This window comes from Hirundo rustica, chromosome 5, assembly GCF_015227805.2.
Source record: "Hirundo rustica isolate bHirRus1 chromosome 5, bHirRus1.pri.v3, whole genome shotgun sequence".
Classification (NCBI taxonomy): Eukaryota; Metazoa; Chordata; class Aves; order Passeriformes; family Hirundinidae; genus Hirundo; species Hirundo rustica.
The window spans coordinates 30154544-30181233 of NC_053454.1; positions in this window are offsets into that span (position 1 = coordinate 30154544).

Sequence of the window (26690 nt, forward strand, 5' to 3'; positions counted from 1 at the left end):
TATAAATGTTGTTACAACAACAAAAGAGAGGTAATTTCACAGTTATGTGGGGCTTGTGTTGTGATACAAAGCAGAGTTTTCTTGGTATAGTTACAGTCATGCTGGATGTGCTCTCTTGGTATAGGGTATTGTAATTCCTCACCTATAAATTGCAGTGCAGTCATTGTTCTGATGGCTCTGCCCAAACTGAACAGATTGTCTCCATAATCTGTCAGAATTTACTCTTTCAGTCAAAACAAAAGGCCAAGAGAGTTGTACATGCCTAGCCTCCTAAAAACACCATCCTTTTAAAGACTCATTGATAAAGACACTAAATGTGACATATAGAAGGACAGATCCCAGTGGCCCTCTGTTTGGCACTGTCCTCCAGTATGACTCCTTAGTCACTGCCTCATGAATTCCACCTTTCCAAATGTACTCCAAAATCCATGTGCAGAAAGAACTAAATTCTTGTGTACTTGCAGGGTTTCTGGGAGACCTTGTCCAGTTCAGTTACAAAAGTTTAGGCTAATAAATAAGTGTTAACCCATCATGCATTCTCCATAGCAGATGGAAGGGATTGGAATTACCCAATTGTATACACCTACCATTAAGCCGTTCTGCTGGAATGGGACTTGATTCTGAATAATCACTAGTAGCCTCAAGTCAGTAGTGAAAGTTGTCACTTCATAATGTCTTTACTTTTTGCTACTTATCTTAAAGGGAATTGTGAAAAACTAGATTTCATCTCCTTTGGAAATAGTGTGTGTTTTTAGCTGAAGGATGTTTCAGAGAAATAGTTGCAGTGTTTAGTCACTGGCATACATTAGGCTGTTCTCTTCAACTTTTTTTGCCTTTAGGACCTCAAAAGTCTTAATTCTAATCTTTATTCTAAAACATTCACTGAAAAACAAGAATACTTGATTTCAGCAAGCATGTTTTTTCATTTAGTGCTGGAGTGGATCCATTCTCCCTTTCAATGATTACTGAAGAGTCTACTAAAAACCATCCATCTGTTCTTTCTTGAGATGACTGACTCTATAACAGCAATTCTATTTGAAACCAGTGCTTGTGTACCATATTTACCACTTTGATATTTAGTACCATGTGTTGATATAAGTTATGTAACTAAAAAACCAGGTAATCTGTGTTCTTTACATAAGTTTTAAGAGTATGCTATAATGATCACACATGTCATGAGAAAAATCCCTAAAATTTTATTAAACTGCAGCAATTTGAGACCTGATGCTCAACTGACTCCCATTTTTCAACTATCCATGGTACCAAAATCACAGAAATCTTTTTGAAAATATACACACTGACTTTCTTCTTTCTAAATACTGTCCAGAATTTTCTTATTTTGATCTGTGATAAATAATTCATTCAGCTTCTTGTTGGGAGTTGAAGGAAATTCCTTAGCTCTTCAGAAAGCAGTGCTCAATATTATAAGGAATGACAATATAATGTTGGTATAATTTTATAATCCTTTACCTATTCCTTGGATATCTTTTTGTATGTACATAAATACTACTTTCAGGAAGGAAAATAGTGTGCGTTCAAGAAAGATGGATTAAGTCTGCGACAGGTATGAGGAAGGCTACTGGAACAAAATGGAGAGCACACTATAAGTAAGGAGGCTGAAGAGTTGCATTGACCTTAAATGAAGGGAGATTGGAAATTATTTATCTATCCATATGCACATATATAGTATATAGGCTTTGAACAACAGGAAAACTTAAGAGAAACGTAAGATAAATTACAATGTTGACACTTGAGCAACTACATTATTCTTGGATAGAAATACACCTACTTCTGGAAAACTCAGGTGTTCCAATCACAGTGGTAGATCAAACTCACGATCCATTAGGCAAAACAGAGTTTACTGTTTTTATATGCTGGGGTTGTAAAGTTGTGTGTTGGACTGTTTGCTCTTTTGCATCCTTTTACTTGAAAGTTATAAAGTCACGAAAGTCAAAGGGAACATTTATGATGCCAGGGAAAACAATTCAGCTCCCTTCTGTGTCCCATGCATATGCAGAATGCATGACAGAAAAAAAAAAATAGGGGAAAGGAAGAAAATCATCTCATTTTCAAAGACTGTGTCATTGTGTATACAGATGAGATGGCCAGGCTAAGTATGCTCAGGCAACCATAAATCATCTGGCAGAAAAAATGTTTCCGTCTGAACGTCTTTTTTCTGATGCAAAGTCATCATGCAATTTTACACTACTATTTATAAAATACTATCTTCTTGTACAGAACAATACCTACTTGTCCTGTGCTCTTGAACTTCATCCACAGCTGTGAGATAATGAAAGACAATTGGCATTTAAGAAAGGGGGATGGGGAGCAGCTTTGTAGTCTGGGAGTTTGGGGGGATTGGCATAGTTCAGCTTTCCCTACTGCCACTTGCATCTTGTCCTCAGAAGAAGTAGTTCTCAGTGACAAAACTGGGCAAGTAATGAGGGCATCGAGCATGTCTTTAAAATAGTTGTTGTAGATTGTCAAGATTTTTTTCTAGTCTTGGAAGTAAGGGAAAAGGAAATGAACACATATATAGGTATCAGGAATATTGCTGGAGATCAGAAAAGGCATTTTCTAAAACCCACGAAGTTTTGTCCTCCCAAAAAATGGATGCAGATAGACTTTGATAAAGTGTGCAAGAAGTAGAATAGCAGGCAACATACATTTTGGAAATATACTAGCAGTCTAATTCTTATCTCACACGCACACATACACACTCATTAGCTATGTCCACCAAGTGACAATTTTTAGGTCAGTTTGCACTTAAGAATGATAATGGAAAATGTCTTATATTTGATAACAAAGATTTTCAAAGCCACAAAAGTAACCTACGTTATTCCTACTTCCTGTCAAGAGAGTTTGGTATTCAAATCCCCTGAAACAGTTCATTTTGATAGGACCTAAACTGATTTTTTTTTTTTTTTTGGTCCATCTGCTTTTGAAAATTGTTTAATTTTATGGTTTGATATTGGCAGTTTTGTCCTATTGATTTTCTTCTTTTCTGTCTTTTTCTCCCCTTTTGATTGCATACCCCATACTACTTAGGGAAAACTAGTTTTTTAGGCTGCATTTGCTGGGGTAGACTATCCACTGTGGAACATGTTTAAAATATGCATGACATTCTTCTTGACTTGTTAGCTGGTAAGTGTTGCTTATGATCAAAGGTGTCTGATTCAGAGAAAAGTCTTGTAAGTGCCCTTGCCTGTGGGTTAATGGTACTATCACTTAATGGTACTTGTCAGTGAAGGCAGCCCAAAGGATTTGTAAGAGATGGAACTGACCAAGAATGAAGGCCAAAGCAAAAATATGTGTGGAAATACTTGAAAGAGGAATTATCTTTTTGTCATGGGAAAAGAAACAAGCTGTTTAGAAGCAAATTGAATAAATCTTCCTTCGTGTCCTGAGAGAACTTCTAAGATGTTTTATTTAGAAAAATACAACAGGTCTGGTCTTTTTTGTTTTCAAGTATAAAGAAAATTAATAATAGGAATGATGATGTGTTATTGAAAATAATCTGGGGATATGGTGCATAGAGTTTATGGTCTAAAATGATGGAGATGTTTTTAGCTATTTTATTCCTTTAATTGCTGCAGAATATGCAGGGTTCAGCGTTGATAATATGAATCCTGCGGCATAACATTTTTCGCTGTTTTCCATACAGAGTATTTGGACATGCTGTCCATTGCTGCAAACTATGGCTGTGAGTCACCTGACAACATGGGCCAGTTCTGCTCCTGGAATAACTCTGCTGAAACGAATACAATTAGCTGTTGGGTGAGCCTTTTCATTGTGCGCAGCCCGTACAATTACTTCAAAAGTGATAAGAACTTAATTAACTGTTTTTGAATTTTCAGCATAGTTTCTCTTTCACTTACAATAGCTTTTCTGATGATTGGTAACATATGTAAATATTGACCATGTATTGTCAAACTCTTCCTCTTTGCTTCATGGCATCCCTTTAAATAACTAAAGCAGAAAATCATGTATCATTGCAGCTAATGTGATCTCTTTGTCCTTTTGTTCCCTCTCACACAACACTTTTGGTACATTCTGTCCTCCAACAGAGAAGTATGAGGCATAAGCATCTTCTTCAGCTTTGATAGGAGAACAAGTAATTCCCATTAACATTAAAGGGATTTCAACATATGGCTTAAAACTTCCCCAGAGATACTATATAAATTTAATTGAAGTCATCATTAATAATGATTTCCTTCACCTAAAACCTTGAGTTAAAACAGCAGAGCCTTCTCTTTGAATGTACGGTTTCTGCAGATGTGTGTATTTCAACTGTCTTTTAATTAATTTCTCCCTGATGAAAAAAGTGTGAGTTGGAGGGAACAGGACAACTTAATCAGTGGAAAAAGATACCTATCACACTTTTGAGCTTTTGTGAGGACTGTGTGACACCCTGGGTAGTCAGCAATTTGCTGCAGAGATTTGAAACTTTGCTGTTCCCAGTTGTCTGCTCTGCCCTTCTGTCAGACACCCCATCTTGTCAGTAGAAGTGGGAGAAGGGACTATTTGCCTGTGTTTCAGCTATTCCAGACTACAGTTCATCACTTCATGTTGCTTTCGGGCCCTGTTGGACTGGGATGTGTCCATGCTAAGGTGCAGTCACATCTGCCTTTATCAGAGAGAGTTCAGAGTACTGTAGCTGGAAGCAAGAATAGCTAAGGGCTCTGCCCTGCTCTGCTCTCAGATTTATGTACAATGTGAGAGTAGAGAAAAAGGACTGTTCTTAATTTGGGTCAGCCAATCAGAGCCAGATAGCATGAGCAAAACCAGCAGAGTAGATAATAAAGTTAAAAGCAGTAGTGTTAAAATTTATAGGGGTGTTTGGGGGGTGGGAAAAAGGTAGGCTGCTAGCTGAAATTAAAGCCAAGTTGATCTTTTTTTCATTGGTCTTTTAGCTATTGCTAGTTCACTTGGGTTAAGACTGAAAAAGACTTGTTTTAGTATACACAAATGTTTGAAGAATTGCAGCTTTTTTAACTCTAAAGATTTTTTGCCTTTTGTGTAAAAAAAAGATCTGACTACCATTGTATAGGTATCTCTTGGAGTAGAAAATATGTAATACGAGAAAGGTCTTTAAAACAGCAGAGAAATGAAAGCTTATTGTAGGAAGCTGAAGCAAAACAATTGAAATAAGAGAAATAACTTTAAAGGAAGGGTGTAACTACTGGAATAAAATTCTGTGAAAACTGATAGATTTTCAGTTTTCATGTCTTGAGTCAAAATTGGATGTTGACCTAAGAGAGAAACTTTAGCCCAATAGAAGTTATGTTTATTCAAGTGTGAGTTGCAGACAACATTTTTCATTAAAATAAGCTAGTTGGGTGAAATTTAATGGCCTAGTATGTAGGGAAAGTCACAGCAGATCATCTGCTGAGTTATTCTGATGTCAGCATCTGTATATGTGTGAAACTAGTTAGAAAATGGAACAAGCAATTGAGATAGCATGTACAATTTTATGAATAAACACCTCACTTACATTATGATAATTCTCTCAATGTATGTGCAGCTGGTCTCTTTCTAAGCTCATTTACACCCATTAAGTGAGCCTGATTTACCCTCTGCTGAAACCAGTGAAAACCCTGTTATTCCCTGCTGATTTTAATAAGCAACTCCTACCCTATTGATGTTGTTGATATAATATTGCATATCAGGTAGGCAGGGGGCAGTTGGTATTAGCAGTTTTCAAGTAACACTTCCAAGAAGGCAATTTCAATAAAAAGTAGAGAGTTTGCACATCATGATGAAGGCAGAGCAATCAATACTTATACTTGCTTGCTGGTACTTTCCTCTTACTGTACAGTACTTCTGAATTTTCATAAGTCTCTGGCTCATCCGGGATTTTACTTATCAGTAATGCCACCACCCCAGATAGTGTTTCATTTTCAACTTTCCAGGGTTGTTGGAGTTGACATTTTCTATTACATTTTCAGAAAAGGCATATTTAATCTGATTTCATCCGCTGTACCATGTAGTGTGCTGCTACTGCCTGGCAAAGCACACAGTTGGCTCCTAGATGTGCCCTCTCATCTCCTACGGTGACATTCTTGTCATGAAGTAAACATTCCTCAGTGGAAAGATCCTTCTAGTTTCAGTTCCAGAGTGTCACTGGTCGACACATTGCAGCGCTGCCTTGGATCCCAGCTGGTGACATGGCTGGATACCAAAGCCCTCACTTGGCCGTAACCCTTGCACAGCATGTTGTTGTACAGCTCTATAAACTACAGCATAGGCTCCAATTATTTATGAATAACAACCAAATTTAGACAGTTAGTATTTCCTTCTTGTTGCTTCATTTTTAGTTGGGTTAAGTGTGCTAATAAATGTGACACTTGTAATGATTTCTAACCGGTTTGTGTTACATTTTCTGGACTAAAGTTCATGCAAACTTTTAACTGTTTAAGATGAAAAATCTATCCTGATATTAAAAAAATTCTCAAAATTAATCTCCTTTTTTCTGAGATTCTGTCTTGAAAATCTGATGTTCTAGTTTTCATAGTATGTTGCTTTATTGCCTTATTCTAAAGCTCATGTGTTAGGGACATGAAAGATCACAATTACATCCTATTTTATCAGACAACTATATCAAAAGAAGCAGAAGTCATAGATATACAGAAATACCTATCAGCTGATAAAAGCATGGGTCATGCATCAGGCTGAGATAGGACAGCAGTGTGGATGAACCTTGTTGTGATTGCAGATGTTTGGAAGGACTTGCAGGTGAGCTGTGCTCAATGAAGTCTGTGGAACTAGGCATGCTGTGATTTTGTGCCTGTTTCTGTTCAAGCTGCAAGTAGAATCCTGTCTGACTGGAGTCTGCCTTTCTAATTTGGTCCAAAATTTTTTTTTTTTTTTTTAAAAAAAACAACTTGGCTTTGTGCTTGGGGGGGAAAAAAAAAAAAAAAAAGAAAGTTGAAAAGGTAAACCTGATGGCACATTTTAAAAACAAAGGCATTAAATTAGGAAGGAATTTTGCTTTCATTGAATAAAGATGTTCTATTTCTGAATATACAGCTAAGTGGAGATGCATCAAGTAAATATTTCCTGTCTCAGTTTAATATACACTAGGATAATTCTTTACATCAACAGTTATTTTTAAGGATTTTTAAAACAGTTTTATGTGGTAAGGTGTTTTCTTGTCCATACTGCACATAAAAATAAGTAAAAAATACTGAATATGAGTTACCTGATCCAAAAGAGACTGATCTAAATGGTGTCAATGGATGAAGGTAACTTTACATTTTTGTCATCAGTGTATATTCAAAAAGCTTGTACAGCAATGAGAACTGTAGTTTTGCTGCTAGTTGCCCAATAGGAAGTGGATGAGAAGGCTCCATCATTTTGTATGGCCTCAAACCACTAATTTCAAGAGCCATCACATTTTTTTCTTCCTTGGATACTGTCAAGCAGCAAATGAGTTGTGCATTCACTTGTTCATAGTACCATATATCATGTTCCACATTGCCATATAATTTAGTAATTAACTCCTTTTTTAGACAAAAATAGAGATATATTTCTTCACCAAAGGTATTTCTTTTGAGCAGCTTCAAGGACAGTCTTGTATTGGTTGAGTAGGATTTCTCTGTGTCTATGTAGTAAAAGCTATTTAACTCTTTCCACAAAAGCCAGTAGCCTGCAAGTCTAATAAGTTAACAACCAACAGAAGAAAGTGTATTTTTTTTTAAGAAGTAAATACCAGGATGTCTTTTATTTCATTTGAGTGGCAGCTTTCCAATATTTTGCTGTTTCTGTGTTGAGCTTTAACTCTACAGATTTTTTTCTGAAAGACCAAACTGTCCTTAGAGTGACTGGTTTTATAACAAAACAGCACAAATCATCTTTTAGATCTTGTTAATTTTTCTGACTTTTTCTGGTGTTATTGAGATCTGCTGAAATGCTAATAACTCATTAACTGACTTAGCTGCTTTGTCAGCTGCTGAATTCAGTCTTCACCAATGAGCTTTACTCAAAATGAGAACTGTAATAATGAGAAAAAAATGGGTTATTACAACAATTGTTTATGGTGAGTAAAATGGTTTAAAATGTCTGGTCTTGTCTTCTCACACACAGCAATCTCACAGTAGTACTTAATGAATAGATGTGAAAACACACTGTTCTTGCTGCAGGAGTAAGTCTGGACAGGCTGCCAAAAATTTTTGGCAGAAAGTCAGTTTTTCATACAGGTCAAAAGTCAATTCTATTGAACATTGAAACACATTGCAAAAAGCTGCTGTCCTTTAAAATTTCTATTGAAGGACCCTGTTGCCTTAGACATTTTAATGGTCTGAATAAGTGAGTAATGGCATAATAATTAATTACGTCTTATGTAAGGTATTTCAGTCAGAGACTTCAATGTCATGGTTATGTCAGAACCCAAGTACATTAAGCCCCAATGTAGATTCTTTCTTTGAGAGGTAAAGTAGTTTGAAATTACCAAGGCTTAAACTAAGAAGGATTGAACAGCAGAGAATCAAGGCCACTTTATTTCTCTGAGAGCACTAGGAGAAAGATGCAATGCATTTTAGCTTGTGCTCTTTAACTGCATACCTGCAGTGAACATATTTTAACACTTCTGAATGCCTTGTGGCACAAAGAAGCAGAATAGTATCCCAAAGCAGGGAGCCCACTACTTTTTCATCTGCAGATAATTCTGTAACAAATTGTAGAAAGTAAGCAGTTGCATTCACTTTTGGTAGATTTTCTTTTTTTGCACTCTTATAAAGAGAGTCTATGATTTAACAACAGTGAGCTCTAACCAACAGCAGGCTCACAAAGCTTGCTCATGATAGTTTAACTTAAGCAGTTATTAATGTTTTTGTAGGATCTTTAAGAATGTGTTATTAATAAGAAATATGGAAAAGTCATATTAGTAGGTGAATCAGAATGGGATACATGATTTACAAAATCAAAAGTTTCTGGTAAAGTCAAAAGGTGTTCTTTTGTTCAGTGATGTTTGCCTCTATTCAGCTTAGTAAGTTAAAAGGTTCTAAGATTTTATGTAATTCCTGTAAAATATCCTAATTAAAATAAATACATAAATAAAGTACTGGAGAAAATCCCTTCTAGCCATTATGACTGCCATGCTGTCTGATAAGGGCCAGCTTCAAAACAACACTTTACAACCCATGAGAGGATACATAAATCCATCAAAATTAGGTGAGGATTAATATCTCATCTCCCTATCTTTCTATTTCTGTTCTTCCTTCTGAGAACAGAAATGAATCAAGTACAAGAAACTAAATGGAGACACGTTCTTTAAATGCTGTCCTTTGGAATTTCTGTTGAAACACCCTGTTGCCTTAGATGTTTTAATGGCCTGAATAAGTGTCAATCTGAAGTGTTTATTATCTCTGGAACACAAGAGTGTCTGAATGTCTGTGGTGAGTTGACCCTGACTCAGTGCCAGGTGCCCACCAAAGTTGCTCTGCAATTGCCCTCTTCAGCTGCAGACAGGAGAGAAAATATAATGAAAGCATGTGGGTTAGACAAGGAGAGATCACTTACCAATTACCATCATGGACAAAACAGAAGACACAGGGAAATGAGCTTAATTTATTCTTACTCAGTCAGAGCAGGATAATGAGAAATAAACCCTTATCTTGAAAACCTCTTCCCCCACCCCTTCCTGCTTCTTAGGTTTATTTTTACTCACAAATTCTCTACTCGTTCACCCCTCCAGTGGCACAAGCATACAGGGAATTGAGGTTATGGTCAGTTCATCACACACTGTCTCTTCTGTTCCTTCTTCCTCAGGGAAAGGATTCTTCACACTCTTCTCCTGCTCCATCCAACATGTGGTCCCTCCAATGGGGTGACAGTCCTCCATGAACTTGTCCAACTTGAGTCCTTCCCACTGGGTGCAGTTTATATGAACTGCTCCAGCATGGGTCCCTTCCATGGATTTTAAGTCCCACCCGCAAATCTGCTCCAGTGTGGGCTCCTTTCTCCACAGATCCTGCCAGGAGCCTACTGCAGCACTGGCTTCCCACGGGATTGCAGCTTCCTTTGGGCATCCACCTGCTCCAGCGTGGGGTCCTGCATGTGGATCTCTGCATCCCTGTGGTCTTCCATGGGCTGCAGAGGCATAGCTGCCTCATCATGGTCTGCACCATGGGCTGCAGGAAAATCTCTTCTCTGGTGCCTGGAGAACATCCTCTCCCTCTTTCTGCACTGACCTTGGTGTCTGCAGAGCTGTTTCGCTCAGGATTTTAACTCCTCTCTCTGCCTGCTGTTCAAGTTTTTGTTTCTTCCCCTCTTGTTAACTACATTATCCCAGAGGTGCTGCCACTGTTGCTAATGGACTCAGCCTTGGCCAGCAGTGGATCTGTGTTGGAGACATCTGGCATTGGCTCCATTGGACATGGGGGAAGCTTCTGACAGCTTCTCAGAGAAGTCAGCCCTGTAGCATCCTCTCTACAAAACCCTGCCATGCAAATCCAATAGAATGCAGAACATGCCTTTTGTAAGGGAAGCATATTTTTGAAGAAAACATGTTTCTGTGAATAGAAGGTTATCCAAGCTTCCTCCATATACTGCTGAAAGACACCTTATCTCAGATTTCTCCATGAAAATTGTCTCCAGGTACTGCCAGTTATTTCTTGGCAGCATTTATTATACTGTGGTGATTTTTAAAGACTGAAACAATATGTAGTATTATGTTTTTCTTTGTCCTGCTGTATAGAGACACAATTTTCATATTTGCAGAGAGATTTTTAAACTTACATTTGGAATGTCTGACTTCCTAAAATAGATTGCCTTTCTTTCTGTCTAAAACAGCACAATAATATAAGAAATCTCTGAGTTTTCATGAAAGCTAAAGTATAACCTGAGCATGTTTAAATAGACACTGATGACTAAAACATGATAATCCCATTTAAGTTGCAGGGCTATAGCTTGTTTTAAAGAATAATAAGTCCATCTCTTGATTTTTTTTCCCCACTCTGAAGTAATTTCAATTCAAATGTTAAATATCTGTAAATCCCATTAAGCTCAACTGTGGATATTCTGTTCAGAACACCATCTTTTCCAGCATAGGTCTCCTCTAGAAATGGAAACCCTATGTTTGAAGACAGTTACAGCATGCTTTTCCCCAGCTGGTAATATGTTAAAATGCAGCCTCCAATATGCATATAGTGCAGAATTTATGGCAAGTGAAATTTGGAAGTGCCTCTAGAAGAACTGCCACAAAGGGTTTCAGGTTTGATGCTGTTTAAACCTTTCACTACCTTGTGTGAAATCTGCAGTACTGAGAAGATGCTGAAGGGATGGGAAGGAAAATTGTATTAATTTTTGTGTAGTCCTGAATGAAAACTTACCTGAAGACTTTGTAGACAACAGTATGAACAATTTAAAACTACTTACTTCTACAAAGTTTGCATGACTGAATGTCTGTTGTCTAGGACCAGAAATCAGTATTACTTGTGAAATCTGTTAACATACACCCTATTTTGCTCTTTAAGATAACACCAGCAGCCTCCTATCAATAGTGTATGTGTATTTTGCCTACTTGATCCATCTCTTTCTTCTTTCTAAGTGCTTGTAAAGTCATGGTTGCTCCAGGGTCTCATCTTTTCTGACATATACACCAACAGATAGAGTGAATAGAGGAGATAGGGTTACCACTTTGGCAACATCCCTTTTGTCCATAAGTATATTCAGAATTATGATATAAAACTTACTGCAAGCACAAACTTCATACTTGTGTAGCCTTTATCCTAAATTATACTTTTTTGAAGCAGAGCAGAAAGCAAATCCAGCGGTTTAGCAAAAGGACATTTAATTAAGTGTGGATGTTATCTGGTCTCTGTCAGTCTGAATCATGAACAAAACTGTTCCACTATACAGTACAAAGTTGTTTTCAGACTTTTTGAGAAACCCAGGATTGATGGGTTTGTCCCTGTTTTAGCACAAGAAAATGCCAGGGTAGATTATTGTTTAGGTTACAGAGGAGAAAAAGTACACAAGCAGCTCTTAGTTTTATATTTCTGCTTTAGTTCTTCCTTTTACAAATGTCATGCTGCAATTAAATAACAAGTATCTGCTGAATTACTGAAGAAGAATAGGAGGAACATCATCAGTGATTTTCCCACAATATCTTGATCATCTCAGAAGACTTTGGCCAATAATCTTTGATAGATTATACTAAGTAAAAATTTTGGTGTTTACAAAACAATGAGGTATCTAAGGACTTCAGTATCGTAGATACTGACTGCTAGAACCATGTTTTGTTTCTCTTGTGAAAGAGCATCAAGATCCTTTTGATCCTTAATTTTAAAGCACTTTAAACTTTACCTTTTTGCTCCAAGTTCTGCACGATTGAAGAGCACATACAACAGGTAAGATTATCAGTAAAAGAAGGCCTAAAATCATATTAGCAAATTCAGAATCAAGCGCCTAGTTATAAGTTATTTCTTATTCAGTCTACTTCCAGTGAGATCAATGAGTACTAACATTATTGCCTTTACAGTGAAAAAGAAAATGTTTTTCTTCCCCTTGGTTTTCTCAGAGCATCATTGTCAAAGCACAGTTCAGGGAATGATGTGAGAAGTATACAGACTCCTTTTTGTGTTCACTTTAATTGGAATGCGTTGCAGCCTTGAATGCTACAATGATGAACATGCTGCAAAACATGGATGTTAGGGGGTTATAGGTTCCCACTAAATCAGACTTATTTCTAAGCGCTGAAACTGTAGCCTTCCTGCTGGGCTGAGTAACAAAAGCATCTGTTAGTGTGAGTAGAAATCATTTTTGTTTTACCAAAACTAAAGATAGGGTCTGGTTAGACTTAATCAGGAACCAAACCAAGTTGTCATGTACTTGCCACACATCAATCACAAGCTTTCTGTGGGTTTTGAAAGAAGTATTTTTTGTTTTTCTTATATACCAAGCCATTGTTATTGGTCTTCTGTAATTCTTCATTTGTACGGATTTCAGAAATCCCAAAATAATATGTATAAGGCTTGACTTGCAATTTTAGTTAGCATCTGGTAAGAAGAAATAAAAACTTGATGTAGAGAAATGGTTCCATTACTTTGATAATTATTAAAGAGCTCCGGTCAAATACGAGCACATCTCATATTTGTTGTGCAGGGTACTTAGTGACACTTCAGTCCAGCCTGGGCATTGCAGGTTATCACCTTTATAAAGAAACCCAGTGAATGTATACATTTTATAGGCATGTGTCTGATCACGAACTTATTAACTAAGAATAAAATGGGAAGATAAAAATGCAGGAGTTGTTGGTTTAGTGAGCAGGGTTTGAGGAAAGTTTTCGATCTCTTAGGCACTTCTTCACAGAGGAATTTGAAACAAAATTAGTCACTGGCTTTCCTCTGCAGGAGGGAAAATAAAAACCCATGAATGGATTATCTGAGTGTAGGCATGTGAGGGGCTCTGCAGGAAAGGATGACAAAATAATTTTTAAAACTCTCAAACACCAGGCAGTGCAGCTTACCTAGTAGAGCCTTTTGAAAGCTTGAGGAGAACACTGAACAGTCAAGGGAATTTGTAAGTTAGACCTGTAGGAGGGAAGAGCTAATTTGAGAATTGAAACAGATGATTTCTAATTCTGACTCACCTGTGGTCAAAGTAACAAGGGTTATCTTGTAAACTGTTTCTGTGGCTGCCAGGAAAAGAAAAACTTTCCTTTGGTGATGATGACTTGTAGTAATGTCTATTTAGAGTAGTGTTGTCCCTCTTATGCTGTTTATTCAGAAAAAACTGGATCTGCAGCTATTTGTATTTAATTGTTAACCTTGTTATTATCCTTTTGTGTAGAATGGAACTAAGGTAGCTGGCATACCTGACTCATCAAAGAATGTACAACATTTCCTATTTTTGAAAACTTCTTGAAACTTCTTTATTTTCTTGAAAAAACTTCTTGAACAATAAAACAACAAATAGGCTTCTCACTTAATTAGAAATAATGTTACAAAAAATAGAGTATGGGGAGATAAAGTACAGCTATTTCTCCCTGGTACTTGAAGAAGTGAGTTTAGAAATGGCTGCACACAAATTGAGCAAATTCTAATCACTATAAAACAATTTTTGTTGGATTTAAGTTGGCAGTTATGAACTACTCAAGCTAACCAACTATGCCAGCTGAAATGAAGGCTGAGGTACTTTAGATGCATCTTGCATTTAAACTTTGCAAAAAATAAAAATACCAAGAAGAAATCAGCTGGGATGTATGACTTGCACAACAGGCATGCCTTGTGAACTTAAGAATTTTTTTTTTTTTATGAGACCTGCACTTAATTTTCTTTTACTTTGACTTAACTTGTCCATCTCTGTCAAATCTGTCTACCCATTTGACATAAACTTGTCTCTGATGTATTGAAGGAGCAGACACTGCAGCAGATGAGAGTTTCAGCATATTCCCTTAATACATATCCCATTAAAACTCAAGAACCCTTGGGAAACTGCTGAAACTACATGCTTGTCCATGCTGGATCAGATCCATGCTGGATCATATGCAATTCCCTGGCATTGCTCACTCATTCAAAAGAGCAGACTAGGTACCTTCTGCTACTCTATTTTTAGTTCATGTGAATTGAATGCTTCAAAGTAAATTAGTAACTGTAAATTTTTAAAAACTCTTAAGCATATTATGCAACAGTGCCAACACAAATAAAATGCTAGTGATTTATGTGAATTTATTAGTACAGAAGAAATTGTTACATGAACTATTATCCTTTAAAAATGTTTTTTAAAAATCAATTAATTGCCCAATCATCATATCACATTATTTTTCAGTTTTATGGAGCTCTAATAAAGACTGAGTTCATAGATATGGAAAAATGTCTAGAGAATTTCTATCTCAGATCAAATAGGAGGAAGAATATGAAATAATTCTCAAAAGGCTTGTGAAATTTCCAGCTCAATTTTTAATCCTTACTCTTTTTATATATTTGGATGAACAGTTGGAATTTGGAGTGCCAGATGGACTAGACTATAGTTCACAACTTTTCTGCGGTTCATTTTCAAGGAACTAGTACTTGGCCCATAGTGTAAACCATGTTTTACTCTTATAAAAACATGGAAAACTGTTTGGTGGTGTTTTTCTTTTTTTTTTTTTTTTTTTTTCTTTTTTTTCTTTTTTTTTTTCCCCTAAACTTCAAAGGAGATCTTCAACCCCAGAAAACCCCCATAATGAGATTGAAAAAAAATAAAATGTTTTGGGTGAGAGAAGAAATATGAGGAAAAAAGGGGCTTGCAGAGGTGCATTGCTTCAAAAACAAATACATTCTTAAGCAAACAAACAAAGCTAACTGTAATGTTTATATTTAACATCCACATAATAATAGAAACAGTGGTATTTTTAAAGTTGTGTTTACCATTTTATTCATACGTCATAACAATTCCATATCATCAGCTCAACATCTCTATGAATATTTCACTTCTGTGTTACAGATAAAATGCCATTTCACACGATTCATTGGGGAGTTAGTCATTATTTACAAAAAAGCTCTTTATAAAGCTAAAAAAATTATACATAGCATTTCTTCACTACCCAGTCTGATTTCAGCAAGGTCTGTTGCTAATTCCTGGCATTATAAATGTGTTATTGTTCCTGAAGGGATCTTCATCTTACTTTTGTCAATGGGAAATGGTGCCCATGAGAGGAGAAAAATATAGTTAAACTGGCAGTTAATCTATTTTAATATCCTGATTTTTAAATTTTTCTACCAGACACATATTTCTCATTTAACTAGAGATGGTAGAAAAGTCATATTATGCTGTTCTTTCCTTCATCCCTTATGCAACATTTTAACCTTCTGGTTCTTGTCTTAACCAGGCAGTATTTATTTGCCTGCTTCTTATCCCGTTTAGGGTGCCCTGCATGTCTCTAAATGTTTTGGAGATCAGGTCTTCATTGCCTTCATGCAATATGGTTTTTGATGAAGGTGCTCTGTAGTCTCAGAGAAGATGACTTCAGGGAATGGAAACAGGTCCTTACATCACTGCAACACAAATAAAAATCATAGCTCAAAAAGTGAAATTGGAATCTGTCTAAGGCTGAAATTGTGGTTGTACCTCACTCTTATTTACAAGCAATACTTTAATTTCCTATGTCTTATTTAATAAGATTTTAGTAATCCAAATGTTCTATATGGAATGTTACGATATAATCCACACTTATGACCTGCTCTATATTTCGTATCTCATAAACAGCTCTACTCCTTTTCTATAAATCAGTGAAACTGCAAATAGTGTGGGAAAAAAATGGGTAGCTTGTCTAATTACAGCACACTAGGAAGATCAGAAGGGAGCAGCTCTTTAAATGGACAGACATAATGCCAAAATCTGATTGTAACAAGGCTGCATGACAGATATTTGCCCTTCCCTCATGGCAATCACTGTAAAAAGGATGGGAAATTGCAGAACCATCAACATTTCTCATTAAACTGTGCAAACTTATTTATACTTTTTGTGAGTGCAGTATTCATCTACACTTACAAACCACTAACTACATCAGCCATTTTTAACGTTTGAATGCTAAGTTCAGTAAAGAGATCTTATTTTAATATGAATAGATGATGATAATTAAAGAACAACTTTAAGGACTTTTTTTTTTTTTTCCCATTTAAAATCTGATTTTCCCAAGAACAATGTAAGAATGGTCTGTCCTTTTGTAGAGGATTTGCTGGAGGATTAGCTGTTACAGAACTGTATGGGAAACTGTAATTCTGTAATATATAATGCTTAGATTGTGATAAAACAAAGAATAGCAGTTTGAAGTTGCACTATTACCCATACTCAGGAATTGCTTGTGGATAGAAGTAGCAACGTGAAAATGTGAAACTCTTCTTGTCAAAACCCTGAGTACTCCCCAGGTTAGAGCTTCTCTTGCTTCTTTTTCTCTGGTGCAGAAGAGTTTGTTTTTTCATCACAGAAAATGAAGTGATTACTTGTATTCCATATGGGGCCTCAACAAAAATCTGTTTCTGTAGTCCTGGAATAACACTGGCTTGAAGTGTAGCCTTTTTTTTTTTTTTTTTTTTTTTTTTTTTTCCTCCCCCTCTGTATAGACCTCTGGCTGCTCTGTATTTGTGAAAAATGTCAAGTGTAGCTGCTCCAGCTGGCTTCCTCTGTGTAAGCATCTCAGGTGGGAATAGTGCGGTTTAAATGGTGGGGTGCTTAGACAGACCTCCAATGTGCAGGTTAAAAATATTTCTGGAGGCCTGTGGTCTAAGCACATGACAAAGATGAAAAAAAAAAAAGGAGAAATAAACAGTGGCAGAGGAAACATATAAGGTGAGTCTATAGTGGCATTTTCCTCTCTTCCAGGTTAACGGTAATCTTAGGTTCTTAATTCTGTTAAAGGTCTAGTTTATTAGTTCATAACTACAACAGAACAAACAGCTTAGACTCTCTTCCTCTGTGATTCCATTTCTTCTTCCCATCTGTTCAATTGGCTATTGCTTTTTCTATAAAGGATTCTCAGCAGTATTATAGTTCATAGTTACATGAAGCAAAATGAAAGACATTAGGAAAATGGCAAAGCAATGAACATTTCTCTTTGCTAAAACAGAGTTTTAGCCTTTTCTATATAAAATGAAAAAACTTGCTTCACTTTAGTCTTTTTTGATGCTTTGAACTTATGGTATGATAGAGTAATTAAAATTTGAAAATAAAGAATAGATTTTTTTTATCAGTGTTGAATTCTGAGTTATGAGTGCTTTGGATATGGTGAAAACCTTTAAAATTTCTGTTCCTATGACATTGTCTAGATAATTATTTCTGAAAATACCACACTCAAAATACTTTCTTCATGTTGTCAAACAATATTAAAATACTGGGGGCATATAAGTGGTTCTGAAGAAATAATGTTACTTTCTATGTCAAATAAAGTTTCATCATGGTAATTCTACAATATTGTAATATTCAAAAAAGTGTATCTTATCAAGGTACATTTTATTGAAGAGTAAAGTGTAAAGAATTGTGTTTCGCTGTGATTTTTTTTTTTTTAAGGTGGAACAATTTATTTTATGGTTGTGACACTATGTGTGGGAACAGGAAGTGCCTTGTATTTGATCTTTGCTACATGTCCCGAGTTAGTCTACTGGTCAGATACTTCTTTCATATAGATTAAAAATTTGCCATAGTCTAGAATAACACAGCTGACTTTTGAAGGTTCCTTAGGGTGGTTGGGTTTTGTCAGATTTCAGGACATCCTAATGTTGTATGGCAGTGATTTCTTACGTCAGTGATGCCAGACCGTGTCTGACTTCCCAGGTCCTCAAGAGAAAATAATGTAGAAGAAGGAGCAGAAGACAGTGCAAAGAAACCTTCAGTGAGATAAGGAGGCAGAACAATAAATCTTGAGATTTATAGATGCAACAGTGTCACCTTCACAAAAGTGCCTGGCCTTTCCACAGTGCCCTCTTCTTCTTCTTCTTCTTCTTCCTCCACCTCTGTTCAGTGAATTCACTAAGTTTATGGTCAGGCAAACTCCCTCCTATGAGGTAGATTATGCTCCTGTCTACAAAGAGGTATCAGTTTGCATTTAATGCCTTGCAAATAACTACTTAGCAGTTTACCACCATATAAAACTATCTGTCCAGGCAAAAGTGAAAGAAAAAAAGGTCCTACAAGTATATTTTCATATGATATGATGACAAATCCTTTCATTAGCAACCTCTTTTTCTTTTTGCTTAGAAATCTTCATATGGCAACCTTCCCCCCAAACCCCCATATAACTACCATTGTATTCAGTGAAGTGATTAAGTATCGAGTTGTAATTGACTGCTATGTTGACAGCTATGTTAAAAATTTTAACTGAAATGGCAGAAAATCAACAGTGTGTTGAGGCAGAGCAGTAAACTCCAGTAATGAGATACACACTTTAAATTTGCTGTATGGCAATATAGTATAAATTGGTCATTTATAATAGATGCATACTATCAAATTTGTATTAGCTAGTCATATAAATGTTATTATATTTTCATAGTATGCATTGTTATGGGTTTAAGTTTTGTGGTTTTCTGTGACTACATGTCTCTATTGGATAAACTCTGATGTACAGTACCTGGTTTGAGCTGTACTCCCCTGGTGGTAAATTAGTAAATATTTATTTATGGTTTGATTGTTAAGCATAGAGAATGTGCATTAGCCAAGTCTTCATGCTGATTCAAATAACCATCCATACAAAGAGTTCCCAGAAATAAAGTTAATTCAGATTCTCTCTTGCATCCACTCCTGTTGTTATGATTAAGGATTTTCTTGAAAACATTGAAGAAATATGTCTTAAGAAAAGTGTTGAATGGAGAAGAATTGCTGCTTCTGTTTAGATTTACAGTTCTGAATACATTGATATGCTCTGGGCAGTTCTGAAATTTATCTGACTTTTCAGTGAAAATGTTAATCAGATTTTGGAAAATGATGCCCAACAATGTTATCTTTTCGTATTCTTGCCAGTTTTCTTGTACTTAGCAGCTGTGCTTTGAGCATATCTTTAAGGAGTCATGGAAACCAAGACAAGAGGAAGGAGGGTGGTCTTTAGGAAACTGTAAACAGCAGACAGATGGAATACGAGAACCTTGGGGATCATTAGAGACTTTACCAGTCAAGAAGTTTGGCAGTTACATCAAGGTCAAGGAGATGCTTATAGCACTGTCCCAAGTTAGGATGTTCAGCTCTGATGCATTTAAATAGCAATTTTTTTCCCACTGCTGCCATCTTTGTATTTTTGTGTATTCAGACTCTGGTAGTATGGGACCTTGGGATGGCTTTGGACCAGAGATAGCTAATATTTCCAACCAAATCCCTGATATATAAGGAACTAACTTTCTGCTGGCATTGTGTCACATATACCAAAGGGCTCAAGATATTTCAGTGCCATGAAACTTGAAAAAAAAAGGGGAGAAACGGTAACAGCATGAGAGAACACCATACCCATATCCAAACAAGAGAAACAAGAACATTAAAGGGGAGACAAATGTAAGAAAATATTTTCTAAGAATTACAAACCATGTTTGCTCAGTGCATAGCTAGCTAACATCCTGAATTTCTTTTTTGTTGTTGACGTTTTGTGTATTTTGTGTATGTGATATTTCCCATTCATAAGGAAATTACATCATAAAACCACAAGGGTTAGGGAAGTTGCTTACTGCCTTGTACATAGACACAGAATTTACAAGGAAGCATACAGGACCAGATGTTTTAAGAAGCTTACTACTGATTGACAGAAGCATGTAAGAGGAGGAGGATCATGCTGCATTTACTTCATGCTCCTCCCCTGCATGTCTCTACTGTTGACACTGGTGGAGACAGAAGATTGGGTTGTTTGGATCTTTCCAGTGAGACAGTGTCTTTTCTTATGTTATTGAGCAATATACTCTCTATATTTTCACAAAAGCTGGCATTTTTTTCTGGAGTCATAAACTGTGATTTTTGAAGACTGTGAAGAGTAATTAATTTATAAATGGAAGTACTATAAAAATGCAAAAATACTGTCTGAAGTTACATGATCCTTATTCAAGTCCAGAATGCGCCATTTTGGTCTATGCAGAGAGGGATTAATCTACTGTGATGTACCCACTGATGATAAGAGAATAATTATTGAGAGAGATTTCATGAAAACAAAAGGGTACAGCTCTGTCCGCAAGCCATTCAAGATACTTCCATAAGCTCTGGCAAAAAGCTGTATATTTTCTACAGCTTCAGTGTTTGATGAGGATTTCTTTGTTTTTTAAATGGAATGATCAGGACTTCATTGGGCCTGGCATACAAGGTGTAAGACAAAAAATACTGCAAAACCCACACATTTGCTTTACATGCTCATGTCTCTAAAGGTTGTAGTCCTTTCTCCATTTCAGGAATGGGAAGACAATCCTTGATACAGAGTGAAAAATTCTTTCTGCTTTCTCTGTGGCAAAGGCAAGATAACATACTCTGAGCTTCTAATCTGCCTTTGGTCAAGCAAAGTCCTGCTGGCTTAGTTTTGCCTGAGTAAAGGCTACATAGTTGTCCTTGGTTATTATATAGCCTCATTCTCTCATTTAAAAACATTTGAGCTTGAAATGGGCTCAGAAAAACAGAATACATTACAGGAGAAACAGAGAGTGTCTGAAAAGACACCTATGCCTTTCCCACTAAAAGGAAAGGGAGATACCAGCATACTCTTTATTAAGACTCATGTGTTTTCTGCTGAGGGAAGATAAGACATGGAGGAAGAGAGAGTAGAAGTTTAAATTAGAATTGATATCAGATGCAACGATTAAGTACTGACAATTTTTCAGGCTTTGGAATGGTTCCTATTTGCAGCTGCAAGGCACTGCAGCAGCTTTAGTATTTACAAGCACTCTGTGAGTACTGTGACAGGTTTATTATTTGTTGGCTTTCTCCAGCACTGCACAGTAAAAATTGTTTTCAAGGAGTGTTCAAAAGTATAGCTGGCTGCCACTGTATCAAACCCAATCAATCCACCAATGTATTTCACATTCTTGATTGATAACTGGCTCAGCAGTTTGGCATTTCAGGGAAGGAGTGGAAGGGGAGCAGGTCTCGACAGTCATTAATCCTTTTTCCCTGAGCCTCCCTTGGGCAGCTGCTTGTGCCATTATCCACATTTCTTAGTGCTGATTTCCACAATTCCATGGCTGCTCAAACCACCACAAATTCACCACTGTCCCTTTCACTTATTGTAGACCTTTCATCACACTGGACTCAGCTGCCCTCCTGGGCTGACAGTGGTCACTGGAACATCTCTCTCATTTCTTTTTTAAACCTGGGCCATTAATTTGGTTTCTTACCTCAATCTGCTTTCCTCCCTCTAAATTTATGTTGTTCCTTACTGAGAAAGAACATGAGGGTAAGAATGTTCCTTTAAAATGTCTGTGTGGGTTGGGGTGAGAGATATCTTTTGGTAAATTGAGATTCTGTCTGTCTGCTCTTCCATGAAGCTGAATAAATTATGTTAGCTGCTGGGGATATAGGCTATTTATTTATTTGTTTGTTCATTTATTTATTTAATTGCTGCAAAATTGTGAGCAAGCTCACAGAGTGCTGACTGAAATGTCAGAATTAATTAGGCCAAACTGTTTCCAGTGGGGAGGAAAAATAGTTGTCTGTCATTATGAGGAGCGGATATCTATAATTAATTAGGACCTGGAACTGGTAGAAAGAAAGGAAAGAGAGACAAAGAGAAAAAAAACCCCACATTCCCACATTTTTCACATTTTTCCTGTGTTGGCTTCATTGCACCAAGGGTACTGAATACTCCAGATGGGTTTAGAAAATACAGATTTGAGCTCCCCACTGAGGATTCAGGATAAAGTCAATCTGTCATTTGCCAGCAATCTGGTGCTATGTGTAGCTGTGCTGCTGGGAGCACTGTCTCATGTGTATTTACTATTATATTAAAGCACAAATGTCTCCTCCACCTGTCCTCTAAAGAGTAATGTGTCCTGGACAAATCTGTTCCATATAATCTATATTTAACTACCCTTATCTTTGAAGGCAGAATCCACATTAGGAAGGAGTGAAATACCCAAATGAAGGGAATTAATTGTGTGAGGAAAGGGAATTCAAGTGAGGAAGGCACTGTAAAGAATTTAAAGGAGGGGAAACAGAGACAAGGAGACAAAGAACCTCTCTGGGAAATTATGTAAGAAAGTCAAATATTATGAAAGAGTTGAGCATGCACAGATATCCTCCAGCGTCTCTATAAAATGCAAATAAAAACCTGTCCCCTGATTTTACCTATGTCAAAGGCTCCACTGAGCCCACGATAAAGACCATCCCTTAATCAAATTTGTGTTAACAGTTTACAGGTCTGAGGCTAGCTAACTCAAGAGTTCCTTATTTCATCTGACAAAATACCATGTTTTATGAGGAGAAATTAATAAAGGGCAAATCCATGAGCTGTTAATGCATATGGACAAGAGGAGGTTTCATGTGGTGTTTGGGTGCTGCATCAACTTGGCCAAAAATTAAAAAAGATTATCAGTATTATAGGAGAATACTGCTTCTAGTGAAATAATCTTGATCCCATGCTAAGATAGAGCTTGATTCCCTGTGTCAGCAAAACATCTGACTACCGGGGGAAGTGGGCAGGATGTACGTGAAATTATCCCAGAACTGGAATGCTGCTCTGTTTGTGTTGAGGCAGTGCTGGTAGGAGATGGGTCTGGACTTTCTTGAGCAGCCTTTACAAGCAGTATTGCTGCAGGTATTTGGGGCAGCTTGAAAGAAGCATGGTAAACTTAGCAATTTGCAAAAAACCCCACCATTTCTTTATAAGCAGTGGGAAGTTTGAAGCTTGGCATCCTATGGGTTTATATCCCAAAGTGAAATGGTTGTGTGTATCCTTTTGTATCCAAAAGGGGTGACCTAATTTTGTAGCCTGTCTGCCAGTTGAGGCACTTCAGAGTTTCCATTTCTCTTCCATGCTATTGCATTTTACCAAATTTACAGGTATTTTAACACATTTGGGAGCCTCATCTCAACTTAATTTGAACTGGTGAAAGGGTACAGAAATTGTTGGGGAACAAAGGTTAAGGAAGCTTACAAAACTGGAATAAATTAATGTTTACATAATAATGTGCAAAAGGATCTTCTGGGGATGTCTGTCCTATTGACTGATTTCCCTCTGGTTTTATCTGGTATAAGCCAATACAGCAAGATGAGACCTTATTTCTTTTTTTCCCCTTAGGAAAAAGTAACAAAAAAGGAACTTGATTCTTCATATTGCCCTCCCAAACAGCCTTTCAGAAAAGTGGCCAAGCTGCTCTAATACTCAAATTCCCTTGTTAGAGATTTCTTATTCTCCAGAACAACCCTGTGATCTGAGTTTTGCTCTGCTATTAAAAAGGCCATGCAGGGAGGGATGATATGGAAGACCTTGGTTGTTGCCTGGACTGCTTTAGAGAAAAAAGTAGTGCACTGTAACAGTTTGAATACATTGCAAGATTCTAAAAAGGTTGGATTTAAATTAATCTGTGTCCTTCAATAATGAATTGTATGAAAATACAGTCTTCTCAACACATGTATACATTACTTCCCAAATATCAGAGCTGGAGAATTGGGATATTTTTTAGTCTACACACTAGTAAAGATAATGAAGAAATTAAACATTTGACTTGGCTGTGAGTACCCAGTGAAAGATCTCATAGTTACTGTACATTTATTGCAAAATCTTGAGCCTTTAGCAGTGTATTCTGAGTATCAGGGTGTGTCAGAATATTCATAGCTTATTGCTAATAATACTGACAGGTTTGTCAAACTCATCTTAGAGCTAGAGCAATTTATTACAACTTTTTAACCCAAAGGAGTTTATGTAATTGATGGATTTGGGTTACATTAGAGATAGAAAATAACCTTGAGAGATTTGGTGCTGGAGCTGAACTTGATAGCACTGAAGTGCCATTCACCTGGGGCTTCAACAAAACTGATAGCTCTAAGTTCTGTATAACTAATTTAAATTGTTTGACTACAGTTAAATTTTATGTCTTTAATATAGGACATGCTGATTAGGTCTGAGGGAGAGGGAGTGGAGAACATGAAACTTAAATAAAACCTCCTAAACCAGTAGAGATTCCTCCCTGAGGAATTCTTTTTCTTTTATTTTAAATGTTGTGATAATTTTTCTAACATTCAAATAGGATCATCAGAAACCAAACTCAGCATTTCCACAGTAGAGAGCCCTTTATTCTCCTAGATGAATTGAGTCTCTGCTGCATGGGTATAAAGAAAGAGCTTTGTGTTAAAATAAAGACTGGAAATTATCGTGTGTAACAGCTTTTATTTTAGGGTAAAATAGTGCTTTCCAAAGGACAGCTGAGGAACTTAGAGCTTGAGTGGCTTCACTAAGCTCCTGCAGTAAGTCACTGGCAAAGCTGTGGCTAGGCAGTAGACTGTTGGATCTCTGGCATATGGAGTTGTGCTGTTTACAAAAACCATTTCCTTCTTTGCAGCTCTGATTATTTCTTCAATCCTGACTATGCCTTCTTACACTGGAGTATGTGGTAGAAAATAGATCCAGAAAATAAAGAAGAAAAATGAAAAATTGAAAGCAAAATGTAATAGTATGGAAAGAAAAAGTCATATTTTCTGGTTTATTATTCAAGTGGACTAAATAAATTATGGTGATGTTCCTAGCATAAAACATAGCATAAAGGTTTCAAAATAATATGTATGGTGGTGAATAATATTATTGTTGTTGTTATTGTTGTGTTGCTGCTGTTATTTTAAATAAATACATTATTTTAAGTTCAGTAAGGAACTGGGGGTGAAGAGTGGGCCAAGAGTTAGATTGAGAAGATGGGAAGGTGATTTCAAATGTTCTCTGGTTTTGAGGGAAGTTTAAGGAGCCAAAGGGGTTCCAGCAGAATAGAGATTGCAAAGTACATGAGGATTGAGGCAAGCATAATCTTGCATGAAACACTTCCTGCTCAGAAGTGTTTAGCATTGGTGGGAGAAAGATGCTGTTGAATGATTCTCTGTTTCACTAAGTTATCCTCATGAAAGCATTCTCACATCTGCTTGCTGTTACTCTCCACTCAGAAAACCCTCCAAGATGGGATTTATAGGCCATGGTAGAAAAGATATCCTCACTAAATAGTATTTTCTTTAGGTGTGAACTCAGGTTCTAGATTTCTTGGGGGTCTTTTCCTGAAGCATTTTATCCTTTTTCTCAATCTTATAATCTAAGACATCTTGAACGTATTTTGGAAATGGCTTGAAAAATAATAGATGAATGGAATGTTCTGAGTTACTCTTGTCATTCCATAAAATTTAGATAGATTTTGAGAAGTAGATACTGTAAAGGGTCCAGATAGCCAGCAAGATATTTAGAATCTCTTGCTCCATAATAGAGAATGACTGAAGAATTGTCAGATATTTTTATTTTCTTTCTTGGATATTATTTCCCAATCAGTTTTGGGGTTTTTTAGGTTAATTTGTTATGTCGAGAATTTAAAAGCAGTGATGATGATGATGATGATGATAATAGCCTTTTCATTGTGACATTAACTCAAACTTATCTACACAAATATTGGCAGATCTCATGGAAAAAATCCCAGTGTTAGCTTTGAAATGGTCTTGAGTGTGGTTTTTTAAAGACAACATTAGATAGCTCTCATCCAGTAGGGTGGCAGAACGGGCTCCTCTTCTGAATCATCCTTGCTGTGTCAATATGGAGTTGAATGTAAGGGAGGTGATCTGTTCTGTTGACTGATACTACCTAAAGGGATTTACTCCCCACACATCTAAAATGGAGGGGTAACAAGTATAATGTATCAGCTTTGTATTTTATGAATTTCATACTCATGTCACTTTTGTGGTATGTGTATTTGCAGCTTTTTATTTTGGAATATATACAGCTTGGTGTTCTGTTCTATGTTCTATGTTATTTTTGTTTAGAATAATTGATAGCCAAAAGCCTTGTATTCAAATAAATCATGTGTCTTGCTATGATACTTCTTAATGTTCTTGTTTTTGTTCTAGTTTTATTCCAAGACTGTAAACACTTATATGTCTGTCTGAATATCCTAAGCATAGGTCTATTAAACATGTTAACATAAAGCTATATATTTTCTGATGGAGTGTAATACTTATCTACATGAATACAGATGTACATACATGTATATTTATATATATGGATATTTTAGTATTCAAGTTGAATGGTTATTTGTTTTCAAAAATCCCTGATTTACTATAAATGTTATATTGCT